Source organism: Elephantulus edwardii, unplaced genomic scaffold (genome assembly GCF_000299155.1).
Source record: "Elephantulus edwardii isolate Elephantulus edwardi_28Jun2011 unplaced genomic scaffold, EleEdw1.0 scaffold00274, whole genome shotgun sequence".
Taxonomy (NCBI): domain Eukaryota; kingdom Metazoa; phylum Chordata; class Mammalia; order Macroscelidea; family Macroscelididae; genus Elephantulus; species Elephantulus edwardii.
In genome coordinates, this window is record NW_006400024.1 from 2,108,329 (window position 1) to 2,108,618 (window position 290).

At 59.0% G+C, this 290-nt stretch overlaps 1 protein-coding gene across 1 annotated transcript in view; it reads left to right on the forward strand.

The window, feature by feature from the left end:
• Positions 1 to 290, forward strand: part of MARCH6 (membrane-associated ring finger (C3HC4) 6, E3 ubiquitin protein ligase) — a 107,050-nt gene that overhangs the window by 79,262 nt on the left and 27,498 nt on the right.

Sequence of the window (290 nt, forward strand, 5' to 3'; positions counted from 1 at the left end):
ACCACGTGGGACACTCAGACCACACAGTGACCACACAGGACACTCAGACCACACAGTGACCCCACACAGGACACTCAGACCACACGGTGACCACGCAGGACACTCAGACCACATGGTGACCACGTGGGACACTCAGACCACACGGTGACCACGCGGGACACTCAGACCATATGGTGACCACACGGCACACTCAGACCACACGGTGACCACGCGGGACACTCAGACCACATGCTGACCATACAGGACACTCAGACCACACAGTGACCCCACACAGGACACTCAGACCACAC